We start from the raw sequence: 13,534 nt of genomic DNA on the forward strand, positions 1-13,534 counted from the left end.
AGAATTATATTATTATTAAAGGTTCATACACCTTTCAAAATGATCGGTGTTACAAGTCCAGTCTTTTGTTCCAAATATTGGTATATAATGATCAAAAGCTTTGATCAATGATGACTTTTAGTTGCCCTGAATTAAGAAATATTACATTTTCTAAGCATGGAAATGTGTTGCCTCCTGCACAACCATCAAGGGTGCAGCAAGTGGTTTATGAAATATAAGACATGCAAAGGACATTAGGGACAGGACTTTCCTTTGAGGTCTGTTGCCAATTCCTGCCATGTACTTTCAGTAAATATTTGCCTTGTACTTCCAGTAGTTTTCAAAAGACTCTGCTGTGAGTGACTTGCACAAACTAAAAGTGAAGTGTCTGTTGCCGGTCACTATAGGTTGACAGTCTTCCCTGTTGTGCTGGAGGTTTTGACTTTGAAATTTTTCCACGTTCTGTGCCTCTAGTAAAGGACAGACATATTGGTTGGGACCTTTCGCTACATCTGAACTTGTATAGAAAACGTGTTTCCATCTCCCCTTAAGTGGATTAAGTATTTTTTGGAAAAGTCCAAACAAATAATTAAAAAATATCTGTAACAGGTTAATGTCTAGTTTAAAACATAGCAAGACTGCCGAGACCTCTCTTAAAGTAAGATTTGGGAACTAAAATAATCATAGCATGGTCCTTCTTGATGTCAGTGCAGGTTTTCTTGTGTGCTGAACCAACAAAGAGGATACATCTCTTGAATTTCAGACAAAAAAAATCTAATGTAGAGTATTAATGGTCCTGTAGGGGATGCAAACCTTATGAGATGTGAGGAAAAAAGGGACGGTGGTGGCTTTTCTCTTCTGTGTGTTAATGGCAGTGGCAGGGTGACATAACATAACTCTTGATTTATAAGGCTATTTGAAATGCTATCGCTCGCGGGGCTGTACCCATTGAGCGGGCAAGGAGGATCGCTGACAGCTCACTGACTTGAGGATGGTGATATAGAGGCGTTTGGTGTGTCTCTATGTCGGCCTCACCCTTCTTCTCTTTGTGCCCCGGAGTTTTTGTTCCGTCTTATATGATTCTTTGTTGTTGTTTACAATCTTCTGTATGTCTGTCATCCCTCTCTTATATTTGCATCCCATACATTATGTTGAAATTTATTGCAATGGCAAAGAATTGCAACAAAGTAGAAACTTATTGTCTTAAACTGGAGCGTTTAAGACAATAAGTGTGGTGTTTTCACTGTGCTGGGAACCTTGACATCTGATGTAAAGCAATCATTTCCATCACCAAACGTGAACCAGGTGGACAGCCTGATAAATTCTCATCCTCCTACCTCTTGCCTTTCTTATTCTCAGTTTGCCAGTCAGCTTTAGGGCATTTTATTTTGTAATGTGAGATTAGGATGATTTAATGTGACATGTGCATAACCAGGTGGGGTATTGTTAGCAAAATGTGCAAAAGAAATATCTGAAATAGGTGGGCGTGGGGTGTGCAATGTTGCGGTTCGGAGCAAGTGATGTGCACAGGTATGAGAGTAAGGGATTTAGAGACACACACCTGCTCAGCCCCCAGGACAAAAAGATAGAGCAAACAAAAGTGAAAACAATCCTTTAAGCACATTTTATATGCTTTATAGTCCCACTGTGTGCCTGTGCTTGTGTTTATAAGTGGGTGGATTGTTGTGTGAAGGTAATGTGTTCACTTGTCTGTAAATTCAGTTGTGCTTCCTATCCATTTATGCAAAAAGTTGAGTTGTTTTGGGGGAATTCTAAAGGTCAGCATATGAGAAGACACACCGCGAGATGCCAAATCTCTTTAGCAGTTGAAAGACAGGCTCAGGCGGGGTCACCAATTGTCATGCGGTTTAGTTGACATAAATACCTGTTTGTGAGCATGTGCACATTACCAAACACATTTTTTAAAGACAACTGCTGTAACGTGATAACCGCAAAATAGCAGGGGAAGACAATGCAAGGTGAAAGAATGTTTGACTTGGTGGGAACTTAGAAAGTACCATGAGTGCTGGGGAATTCCTGCACAAACAAAATCCCTGCTTCGTCCAACAGGCTTGGGTGTTAGATACGCGAGACAAAAGTTGCCACTGTACAAAGCCACATATGATTGACAGGGAAAGTAAATGGAGTATAAGATAGCACAGGTATATTAACAAATGAAAACAGATGAAATTGGAATGTAACCTTTAAACGGAAACAATGAGAGCATCCAAATTGATACTACAGCTGCCAGTCTGGCTCTTAGGTTTTTGAAACTGAATCAAAACTCATTGCCGTTGGAAGTTACTAAAGAGATCTGCACGTACAATGTAGCTATCACTACTTGAGCGTCTGAAAACAACTTAAAATTGCCTCAACCAAAAATTTGCTGGTGCCAATCGCAGCTGGAGGAAGGCATCAGCAACCCTCCTGCCCCCATTAGGGACAAGGGTGAACAGAAAATGGATGGATGGATGGATGTATTCAACTGAACTAAGTTTATGTATATAAATCTGACTTACAACAAATGTAATCATGAAGTCACTTGATCAAACAAGCAGGTTCAAATAATATGTAAATATGTAAAGTACAAACCACTCCAAATTCAGCTCAAATCAGTTATGCTGAAATACAAGCCAAATTACAGATCAGATCAAATTACATATAAACAAAAAGGAAATTCGCATTTGGTTGATTTTTTTATTTTTTTTCCTATCAATGCTTCTTGGCAACAAGTCCTAAGCTGTTTATTTAACCTCTAGTAAGTTTGCAAGGAAAACATATTTGTAGGGTTGTATTTATCACACTAATGAATACATAAATAAATAAATAAATAAGAAAAACATCCCAAATCCTTCATACCAATGCCAAACAGTTTGTGGTGGAAGTGGTGCAATGATGTGGGATGACAACTTCTCCACTGAAAAAAAACAAATAATAAAAGGTATCTTGAGGAAATCCTGCAACCCTTGGCAATACCTTATATCCTCAGTCTGGGATTCAACTTATTTATTTATTTATTTATTTTACTATGTCTATGTTGGCCCCCACCAAACAGAGTTTATTAGAGACTATACCTCCAAAATTTGGGAGTTGTTTGTGACGGAGAGAATGAAATTGCTTGCCCACAGTCCTAACCTCAAATCCTTGGAACACTTATAGGATCAGCTTATGTGTGCTTATTAGGGTTGAAAGAGCTACCAAACCACATTGGTGAACATGCAACAAATGCTGGCTGAAGATGCCATCTGGCAACAGTGTGTGACCAAACTGGTGATCAGCATGAAAAGCAGGTGTCACATTGTTGTGGCAGTTATTTTGGGCACTTCCAAGACTCCAAGAAGATTTGTTAAATGAAGGAACTGTTAAATTTGCAACCACACACGAGTCTGTAGCAAAATAAGACGTTTAGTATTGGTAATGGCTGCCACCCCCACATACTAAAATCTGCTGCCCAACCCTCCAGAGTATTTTTCTCACAGACCTGTCAGCGTTCATGAAGAAATAAACAGGCTTTGCAACTTTTAAGATTTAAGTTGTTGTAACAGAAGGTACTGTTACAACAATTGACCAAATTACATTTTATCTTTGCAGCAAGATCAAAGAGATCATAGATTTATAGTACAATACAATCAAAGTATGTTTAGTGGCTAACATCGTTTGATATAAAAAGTGTACCCATATGGACCAGTTTGATTGTATTGAAGTGTTGACATGGGAGCAATCTGCACAGGCATGTGGCAACAGTGGGCAGCTGATTACTGCCTGACAATGTGTGATTATGTGATATATGTCACAACAAAGGTGACAAAGCTACCGTACTTTTAAAATGTTTCCCACTTCGTCTGGTTTGATGGCAAAGCACTCTTGGTCTTTTAACAAGGGTGTGTCCACATGTAGATGTGTTTTGCCAACATTTTTCTAAAGAAAATAGTTAGTTTCGTCAATGAGGCTTTCTTAATAGCGAAAAGCTTGTTTTGAGTAGGTCAAAAATTGGGTAGGAACACATATCAGCAAAAGATTATTAAGCTATTACTCTGGTTTAAGCATAAATTTGTGGAAACGGGGAGAAGTTTCCCTGCAACAGTGACTCATGCGGAGTACCATTTCTGTGGTTCCGCAAAATGCTCTGACTAAATCATCAGTCACTGATGAGCCCAGAGATAAATCTTACTTTAACCTGATTTCACTGTCTGAAAAATCCCAACTTTATCAGTGGTGGAGCTGCTGACAGAGCTCAAATGATTTTGAAACAGCAATATCACAGTGGAAAAAGCACAGAGTATTTTATAGATCTAATATGATCTTTGGTAAGAGTGAATTATTTGTTGTGTAAATTTGAATCTCCAGAGTGATGGAAGCACTTTTTTTTTTTTACATATATACAATGTGTTGTGCTGTTTTACTGAAAACACTGTTTAGGGCTTTTGAGAAAACAAATAAAACACACAGTGGATAAATATGGTGAGTATGTTATGCCGTGAGTCATGCCTGTCTGGGGCATCATGTTTCAGTCAGGTTAGTAATCGCTGCATGAATGTCTGCTTTCTCTGTGATTAACGTCTGCAGCACCTGACCTTAGTGACTCAATGAAACCTACATGATGTCTCCTGAAGTCAACTCCAAAACCAACTTCAATACTAGCTCTTCAGTTTGAAGAGTCCCCAAATGTATCCTGTATCCGTATCTCTGCTGTTATTTCTTTCTTTGAACGTGCAACCATGTTATCACCCTTGCTTCCTCTTCCCTCTTTCCCACTCCCTCTTTTTTTTTTCAAAGCATGAGAACGGGGCTGCACCGATTAAGGAATCCTAGCCTTGGCTAATCACCCTGGACTGGAGCACTTCCGCTGCACTGATTACCGAGGAAACCATTAAGTAGAAGAAAGTGGCTGGATCTTTCATCCTGGTCGGCCAGGCTCAGGGGAGGTCAGAAAGGGGTGTGTTTGATAGACCATTTACCCTTCCTGTTCTTATTATTCCAGCATTTCCTCTATCTGGACTCAACACAACTGAAGCAAGCGAACCCTTGGTCCGGCCTCCCAAGGGGCTGTAATCATTGCCATACTGGTACCTTGGCTCTTTTGGTACGCAAAAGACACAAGTATGTGAATATCCATTTAAATTTCAATAAAATATTCACCTCACTCTTACATTTTTTTTTTTCGACAGAGATATCTCAGATTCCTTTTCTCTTGCTTCTTCCCTGTCGCTACATTAGCACCAGTGACCCAGGAGGAAAAAAAAAAAACATAAATGAACTCGCATCCAAGTTGTGCCATTTTGCTCCTTCGTTTTCCATCTATATCTCAACAAGAAATACCCAGTGCATTTGTGAGCACCGAGGCCTCATGGGTGGGTACTGTCACAGATGGTGCTAATGACGTGTGCCCCAACAGAGGCAGCGCCCTTGTTCGCGCTAGACTTGTGACATATGCTCAGTCGCAGGGTCATCAGCAGAGCACGGCAGCCCCCAGTGTCCAATAGACATCCCCGTGACCCTCTCGACCACGACAACAAAATAAAAGAGACAACCCTAAACTAACAGAAAGCCCAGCTCTGCCTCTTTCTTGCTTTTCATTGTGTTTCCAATCTGTTTCTTTCTCAGTGCATCCTCCCCCCCTCCACCCACCACCGCCACTACATCCACCACCCTCCCGCTGCCTGTCTCTCCCAGTTACTTCTCCCTCCCTTATGTTGTTCATCCCTTTTCTGCCTTTTCCCCTAATGTCCCCACTGAGCCTAACTTGATGGATGACCCTTTGCTTTAGCGATTTGGGTCCCCACGGGGGCCCCCTCTTTCCTCTGTAGGAATCTGGGTATGGCAGAGTGACAGAGCAAGTTCAGACTGCCGTCGCCTGCCTCAGAGTGTAAGCGTGCGCAGAAGAGATATCACAGAGATCTGTATAGAAGGGTGACAGGACGAATCAGCCGAGCGGAGTCTCACGGTCAGTAATAGGCAGAGCAATATCTCTGGTGTGTCATATAATGATCTCTTTCTCCAAATTTGTGTGTTCTCGTCCTATAATGCTGAAGATATTAGACCAGATTAGTTATGATGTTTCAATTTCAAGTGTCCTTAAGTATTTTTATGCTTGTTCATAGAAAAGGAAATGAATTTAGCATCTTGTCATTAGGAAATTTACAAGTACTTAGTCTTCTGTAAATTTTTAGGTGCTTTCCATGAACCCTAGGACAATATTTTCTTACAATCCCCAAAAGTGACACCAGCTCAGAGACGTCCTAACAAAAAGCCAGCAAGCAGGGAAATTCCTTGAACATCGGCACAAGCAAAGAACCGCTGGCCGTCATTGTCACCAGTGTAACGTAATCTCGTCAGTATTACTGTAACTCCACAACAAATGGACGGTAGGTCTGAATAATCATCCAGAAACGTATTGTAAGGCGTAGCGATACCACACAGGTCTTTTGTGCGAGCGCATTCCTTTAAAAAGTTGTAAAATTGCTGAAAGGTATAGCTGTAGACAAATTACAAGATTGCACAGAAGCCCCCTGGGGGACAACAATCTGGAATCTGTCGAAAGTGCGGGAGTAAAAACACTGTGTCATGTTTCGGTAACCAAGAGGATGTAACTATAGACGCCTTTTGTTCAAGATGAAGCAAGATGCCAGTTGTCTTAGTATTTGCTGAAAGGGGGATTTATGGTTGATGAGTGCACTCTGAGACTCACTATTCTATATATGTGGATTAGCTAAAGGACCAGATATTGTTCCACTGCTTCACTGTGACAAGCGAAATCCAAAAAGATATGCATACTGTAATACATGTACACAGCAAGCAAGATCGGAAAGAAATCACAAGCGTAATTGTTTCTTTGCTCTCCTTACCTAAATTATATATTGATAGTTTTGTAGTTTCCCATTGAAGTAATTAGCATTTTGTCTCAAGACAAAGCTGCGCCAAAAATAAACTAAAGGTCACAATCAGTGTCTTAAAAATACAAATCTGGATTTTTGGTAACATTGCTGCCTTTTGAGTATGAACTTTTATATCCCAAAACAGAGGGAAAAAAATAAATAAATAAAAAAACTAAAAGTAAAATAAAATTTAAAAAACTACTCTGAATTAGATTTTATTATCGGTCAAGTTTCCCAGTACAGACTAACTAGACAATCTGAAATATTAATGATTTTTTTTTTCTTTGCTGATTTTTGGGGCTTTGTCACATTATTCAACATGTGATATTACAGAACAAAAATGAACAAATAAATAAATAAATAAAGTTGTTTTTTTTGCTTGTTTTTTTTTACTTGTAGTGACAGAGAACCTGTTTTAAGAAAACAGAAGATTACAAATAAATGCTAAACCATTCCTCCATGACATACACACTTTCAATGAGGCACATGTGTGTATAATTAACCAGGGTCATGGGTCTCAAGTTATCTTGTGGATCAAAATTTAAAAAGTTTGGGAACTACCAGTCTAAGCTGAACAATATAAACATTCTTGACCTTTTTAGATTCTGAGATTTTACTATCTGTTAAAACTCAATGCTGGATTATCATTGAAAATACAGCATCACAAACCTCAATGTATTTCTCTTAGATTTATTTTGACATTGTATTTTCTCTAAGTAGTGCGAAAATGTGAAGTGAAAGAACAATATTCACACAACAGTGTATGTGGAAAATGCTTCAATTTACACAACTGTCATGACATTTCTTCTCAGCTAATAAATATAATTCGTTTTTTTGCATGTGCACCAATGTTTACAGAATTGGAAAAAATAAAAAGTCAGCTCTATTAATGATAAATAATAAAGATGGAGAAAGACGCAATCTGCCGACAGCATAAAAACAACTGCCATGGTGGTCTTAATCGGACATCCTTTTGTTCCTTAACTAATGGACACCATGTGAAGAACCCCCTGACTCACAGTTGAAGCAGTGGGCCGAGGGAAGCAGAGGAAAGAAGACATAGGAGATTTTAGCCTTTCAAAGGACTTGCATCCGGAGATAATCTGCGGCATCCTTAGATAGCTTATGTGTGCCAGCCTAGCTGTAATTAATGGCAGAGAAAATTGCAATGGTGACCCAGGGATGTTTGTGCCATCACCATAATGCTTGCATGAATCACCTGCTTTGGTTTAATATTGATTCTACCCCCTCCACCATCCCTAGAGAGTAAAAAAGTTTTCATTTTCATAAAAAAGGCCACATTAATAAATGAAACATTATTAGAAAAATGCAGAGCTGTGTTTTGAAGCACACGTTACTCAGCTCTAGCCAATGTACTTAACTAAAACTCAAACAAACTTGCACAGCCCATCCATCTTAATTTTTGGTACCTTTTGTGTTCTAAAATTTCATTAGAATGACTATTAAACGGATTCCTGACAGTTAACAGAAGGCTTCCCTCATCACTGTGGGATGTGTGGGAATTCTTCCCCAATTCTGTGTCGTGGCGGCTCCAGTGTCTGGCCTTGTCATTTTTCACCACCTCGCCGACACCACAGTGCAAAAACAGAGGGTGTGTGGGTCTCTGTGAAAAGCACACCTGGCAAATAAGGAGACCTGCAGCTCCACCCCTTCACCAGCCGACCTCAGATCCCCTTCTCTCATCCCCCAACTTTTCTTCTCTTCTCTTCTCTCCCCCTACCCACAAACCCACCTTCTTCCCGTCCCTCATAGTGTATACAGCTCAGTGTGAATGAAATGGTTTTATCCGTTTGTTTGTTAGTGTGAGATTGTAAGATGTTTTTCTCTTCTTGTTTTGCAGGCCCCAGGTTTTATGGGCTTTTCTTTTTTTCATTAGCTTGAGCAGTTGTGGTGATGACAGAGACACTGCGGAAAAATACAAACAAACAAAACTTAATGGAGACCAGGAAGGACATATGGTTCCAGAGGTGGGGATTAAGCTTTATTACATGGGCCCAATGAGTTTAAAGGGACTATTTAGATTTCCAGGCATATATAACTTTATAGAGAATGCATGATCTGCACTATAGTGTCGTAGAAAACTAATTGTCATTTTCAGTCATTCCTTTTTTGTTCGTTTGTTGTGATGTCACTTTAATGTTTGAGCTCATCAAATTTACTTCGGTATAGACAAATAAAACCTGGGCAAATACAAAATCGAATTTGAAATGACAATTTTATGCATTGAAAGAAAACAAATGTAGTCAAACCAATCTAATACTGGAAGAAAAAAATATCCATATCTCTTTATCAAGTCATGTTTAAACTTTGATTACCCAGTTTTTGTATAATATAACTAGTCACCCTCAGGACTACTTAAACCCAGACCTCGAGAATCAAGAGATTAATTAAAACCTATCTGACTAGTTAAAGTATGCTAAAAGAGGTCAAAAATTAACATATGAAGCAGTCGTCCATAAGAATTAAAAAACAAATAATTAGTTGAACAAAGTTGCTGACATGTATCAGTAGTTTGCAAAACCATATCTAAGGATTTTGGATGGAGTACATAGTTTACTAAAAGTAAGACATTTGGAAAAATAATCTGTTGCACTGATTGGAGAAAAGCATAATTGTTTTGGAAGGTGACCCTCTTTTAATTGCATCGGTCATAAAACTAAGAATTTTAGAAAAATGACACCATGTCTGCAGTCTCAAATGGCTGTGATAGTTTTGGCTTGCTTTGCTGTTTTACATCGGAGTATGTTATCCTAATCGATGACACTATGAAGTCTCCTCTTTAGCAGAAACTCCTTAACTTATGGGCGCCTTAATTAATTCTTCACTTGAAGAAAGCCTTTTGTATTTATTCAGATTATCTATGCACAATGCTAAAACTTATCTAATGATCTGAAACATTTAAAGTGAATAACAAGCAAAAACAGAAGAAATTTAACCAAATTGGTTTCATATACCTCTCTAGGTTACTGTGCTATAGGTGAAAAATTGCATTTGAATGAATGTTAACAAAAAATGTGCCTATAGCTTTAGAAAAGCTATATGTTTGCATGCCTAATATCCCCCATGCGTTGACACACTTTTTTGTTCATTTCAAAGAGTTAGGCCTCTACCCTGTACAACTCGGTGAAGACACACAAGGGAAGACAGCAGAGCACATGTCCCGAAAGTCAGTCTGAATGAAACAACTTGTCTCTCTTTCCTCAGTCCGCTTGTCATACTGCGCAAGCCACGCCGTAGTAGTTTACAGATTTTTAAAGTCTTGACATTGTCTCATCAATTACAGGACACTGATGTCACGGGCCTCTCCGAGTCTCTGTGAATACTTTAAGTATATGCAGTCAAAAGTCAGAGCCGTCAAAACATATTCTAAGCCCACGTCTGACATATCCACTTTTATTTTTTTTATTTTCCAGTATATCTACTAGACAGGGATGCATCGGCTTGTGTGTGATAATAAGAGAGAGAGTTTGGATGTGTCTGCCCCTTCATTCTTGTTGTCAGATAAAAGCATGAGGAATGGTGAAAAAGGTAAAAAAAAAAAAAAGAAGAAGAAGGGCGTCACCCTCAACAGTTGTAGCTTCATTTATCTGATCGATTTCGTGCAATTACAGAGATTTATGTGGCTCAACATTCCAGGGTAAGTTCGTGCCGCAGCCACCTGTGGAAATATGATCTGCTTTTAACTCATCTAGCACAAGGTGGGAAATCCAGGGAGCTGGCTGTTGGGGGTTGGGGGGGGCTGTAGTACTGAAAGGCACACTTCATGGATCCAACCACACTGAAGCAGAGACATTTTACAGCACGCATTCCAAAGACAGTGTATCATTATAGTTTAACTGTATCTTTTGTTCACATCATGTTTAAGAGGCATTTTAATATGCCTTGTTTTGATTTATACAGGAGCGGCAAAAGCAAATGAAGTGGATTAGCGGTGCTTGCCAACAGCTGATGGTGTAATCCAGGACATGTTGCAGTGAAACAACGCTGCTGCCCCAATACAGAGCTGTTGGCATGTCGTGACATTTAAGCGTAACAGACATGAGACTGTCATACACCAACAGTGTCTTTAGATAAAGTCTTCTTTAGATTCGTTCACTGTCCAAATCAACTCTTTGAAGATGCTTGGACGATATGAGTTACGATGACTTTCGTCTTTCCCTTTGTGGTAAATAAAGCATTCAACTGAGCTGAATAGCATGCAGTGCAACAAAGGGCTTTCAGAACTCCTGTAATTATCAAAGTGGGTCCTGGATTATCCATTCGCAGTGTAATCGCAGATATTGTGCGCAGATCCTGAGAAGGTAGTTTGCGAATGTTTGTGAAAACCAGCATTATGAAGTTAAAGGCACGCAGGCAGTTGAGAGGTTTAAACTTTAAAGCTTAACCTGCCGGGGATATGAATCGTTTTGGGCTTAAATGTAAATCAAACTCCGAATGCCAGACACAAATGACTCCACGTTTCACAAAGACTAACGGGGAAAAATGTCAGCCGTCTGATGTACAGCGCTGGTGGAGAGACAACCCCAAAAGACATGGAGCTTTAATTACACCAAAAAGGGGGTTCGGCAGAGTTTTGAGTCATGACACTTCAAATTTAAATGCAAGCCAACCTTTTTTAAAATTTCATATTTTGCAAAAGATTTCCAAAGACATGAAATATTTCCCCTTCATTTCACAATTATGTGGAGATTTGGGGGTAGAAATCATCTCCGTGTTTGTGATGTGACAAACTGTTTACCATGTTCCACGGACGTATACAAGTACATATTTTCATAGTTTTTTTAGGGGGTTTTCAAGTCAAGCTTATATAGTTGTGGGCAGATGAATGACTGTGAGATTTACTTAATTTTGCCATCGTTCATTGAGAGACAAAAACATAACAAAACCATTTTTTATTGAGGCAGGAGGATAAATGTTGGCTCAGTCTGCCCTGTTACATCCAAAGCAATAAGCTATGCTCTGTATATGTTGGGACTCTGATTTAAGGTTTATCCACTTAGACATTACGCACATGAGAGCAGTGATTATGTTCCACTACATGTTAAACTCTGCAGGAGTCCCACTGTTTCCGTGGACAGAGACACTGAGCTGTGAAGGCATAAGTGTTTATTTAAAAGACTTAACATTTGTGCAGTTATTTTCCATCCATGTTTTCCACCCTTTACTTCTTCTTAAGGATACATTCAGAAGGAGTAAGTGCCTTTTACCGCAAGTTGCCATGCAGCTTGTCTGCTTTGCTCTCTCAAAGTTGTCACTGCTAAGTGAGTGAGTTCAAACAGCATCGTTGTTGCAATGATATACTGTTGGTAATTCAGTCCAAATAGATTCTGTCAAAGCGGTTTTTCTATATAATTACCTGAAATGTTCAGGCTTGCTAAGATTCATTTACAAAAGGTCAAAACATCAGACGTGGCTGCAGTTCCAGTGGGAATTGTGGTCAGAGTAGTTTTACTTCCAATAAACAAAATGATTTGTCAGTGGGCTCCCGAGAGCCTATCTCCCCCAACAATAACTTTTTAAAAAAAATTTTATCTCTGACCTAAAGTGGTACATTCTAAAAAAAATTTTTTTTAAAAGTCATGGCTGTGCTCCCCAGTTTGAATGATTTGGAGGTTATTAAGAAAAAAAATATATCAGTTTCAGTTCTCCAAGTGAAAAATTTCCAGGTCATAAATTATGGAAACGCTTTTGTGGATCTGTCATATTAAAAGATTTCATCAGACAATAGCATTGGTACATAATGACACAGCAGAGGTCTACCCTTTGCACACCTGGTAATTGTATATCTTATTCCACCCCCTCAACAGACAGAGCTCCTTCATCACCTTCAATGAAAGTCGATAGAAGCGAGAATCAAAACGTGACGTTTTGGTGTTTTGTGATACGTGTGTTTGCGTTTGTTCAGATGTGAACCCACCTGCGTGGCTGGGTCAGAGATCATGTGTGCCTTGACCGCTGGCTGGGACGGTGGAGGAACAGAGGAAGCTGGGATGCTCCCGGCCTGGGGGAGACCGTCCCGTGTGCTGAATGGAGTCGAAAAATGCCACCACAGACAAACACCCTGCGAGCGATGAAACAGCTGCCCGTACATCTGAAATCCACACGGCACATCCCTGCCGTCCAACACAAAGGGAAGTTAATCCAAGGAGCTAAAGAAGGAGAAGAGAGAAGGAAGAAAAAAGAAAAACAAACATTCTGACAGTGTTACAGTATAGCCAAAAGGGGTTTCAGTGTAATGTCACAGAAATGCATCACAGCAACGAATGATTTTAAATAGTAACATCAGTTTCTTTTTCTTCTTCTTCTTCTGTTTGTATCATCTAACAGGATTTATCCACATTATTAAAACAACACGTGTAAGGTCCAGTATTGTTTCAGTACCATGCAACCCTGAAGCATGTATGATTTAATTTTAAAGTATTTGTTCAAAATGAATTAAAGCTGTAAAGGATAAAGACAAGCAGCCATTTAAAAATCACGTTCATTTTTCATATCTCTTACTCCTGAACGTCCGATGTTTTCTTGTCAGAGCAATTGAGTGATGGTGCATTATACAGACTTTTAAAATCATGTCAATCAAATTGAGTTAGAATCACATAGATTAACAAGAAAATGTCCAGGATTTTTTTTGGCTTAATTATTGCCATAATGATAAAAGA

The 13,534-nt window shown here is 39.2% G+C and overlaps 1 long non-coding RNA gene across 1 annotated transcript in view; it reads right to left on the minus strand.

The window, feature by feature from the left end:
* Window positions 1-13,534, minus strand: part of LOC122824182 — a 39,163-nt gene that overhangs the window by 11,923 nt on the left and 13,706 nt on the right. Inside the window, exon 2 of the long non-coding RNA XR_006369458.1 lies at window positions 12,793-13,024. This is a non-coding gene — a long non-coding RNA (uncharacterized LOC122824182). The remainder of the gene's footprint in view (window positions 1-12,792; window positions 13,025-13,534) is intronic.

This window comes from Gambusia affinis, linkage group LG21, assembly GCF_019740435.1.
Source record: "Gambusia affinis linkage group LG21, SWU_Gaff_1.0, whole genome shotgun sequence".
Taxonomy (NCBI): Eukaryota; Metazoa; Chordata; class Actinopteri; order Cyprinodontiformes; family Poeciliidae; genus Gambusia; species Gambusia affinis.